Consider the following 1453-nt stretch of genomic DNA (forward strand, 5'->3'; position numbering starts at 1 on the left):
CACCTGCTTCCTGGGTTCAAAGAGTGTTCATTCAAAGAAAGTCACCCTGACCACTATGCAAATGTGCTTTTGTTAGGGGCTCTTAGAAACTGTGTTGAGAGTTAACCGGAACAATTACCAGGTAGTCCTTGTAACACTTGTGACTTTGCACTTCCTTGTGACTCTTAACTGGTACCTTTGGTATTTTCCAATAACGCCCTCCCCACTTCCTTGAGTTGTGGTTTCTTCCTTTAAATACCCCCTTACTCAGCTACTCGGAGCGCCACAGTCCTCTACCCCTGCGTGGTGTATGACCGTGGGCCCGAGAGCGCTCTTGAATAAAAATCCTCTTGCAAGTTGCAGCAAGACCGTTTCTTGTGNGTGATTTTGGGGTGTCNCCTCTCCTGAGTCAGAACGTGGGGGAGTCCTCACGTTGTGGGTCTTTCACACACACACACACCTGCCTTTGTTTTTATTTCCAGGAGTCCAGCTTCATATGTACATAGTCTCACAAGATGTGTATTCTATACTTCAGTTCTTACATGCAACCCTCCCAACAGATAGTGAGGCTTGTAATGTGTGTAGTGACTGTTTACTGAATGGCTGGCCACCTAATAAGGGGGCCATATTGTCTATGAAAGGGGGTGTTGGGGTTCGGGAATTGCCTCACAAACCACAAGGACACCCATCTCAGTCAGGCTGGGAGAGTTATTGAGCATATGCCCCATGGCTGGTCAACTGGTGCCATGGTCCAGATTCAGGAACTGAACTGGACCCTGAGTTAAGATTTTACAGGGTTTTTAAGCCCCAAATCCACAAATATCTGTATTATTTCACCAACCAGGACTTAGGGGTTTCCTAAGGAACATGTCTTGGTTGTACATTTATCCTGCTCCCATTGTTGGGGTATTCAAGGGACTTGCCTTGTCTAAAATTCATGTCTTAACTTGTCCAACAGGATGAGACGTATCTAACATTCATGTCTTAACTTGCCAACCAGGATGTCAATTACCCATGTACATGTCCCTTTCTGTCAAGTAGGGTGTCAGTTCCCAGGAAGTTTTGGGGGGCTTAAATTTTACTGGGCCACTACTCAAAATGGAAGTCTTATTCCAAATAGGGTTTTTATATTGGTGCAGGTGTCTCTCTTATGTTGGGGTCCAACCCAGGGACAGCTTATACAGTAAAATCTTATACACAGTTACAGGAAGTGCTTTTGGGTGTTTGGTTCAGGAAGGTAACTGTACAAAACCGTTTTATTGACTTATATCGTGATTGGTTTCCAAGGACACAGAACATAACAGAATATGTAATCAATCTTAGCATAAGAAAGTTTCCTAGTGAAACTGCAAAGCTTCTGTAAGGCAAAAGACAGTGTCAATAAGACAAAAAGGCCACCAACAGATTGGGAAAGGATCTTTACCTATCCTAAATCAGATAGGGGACTAATATCCAATATATATAAAGAACTCAA

The sequence above is a fragment of the Mus caroli genome, chromosome 6, assembly GCF_900094665.2.
Source record: "Mus caroli chromosome 6, CAROLI_EIJ_v1.1, whole genome shotgun sequence".
In the NCBI taxonomy this organism is placed as follows: Eukaryota; Metazoa; Chordata; class Mammalia; order Rodentia; family Muridae; genus Mus; species Mus caroli.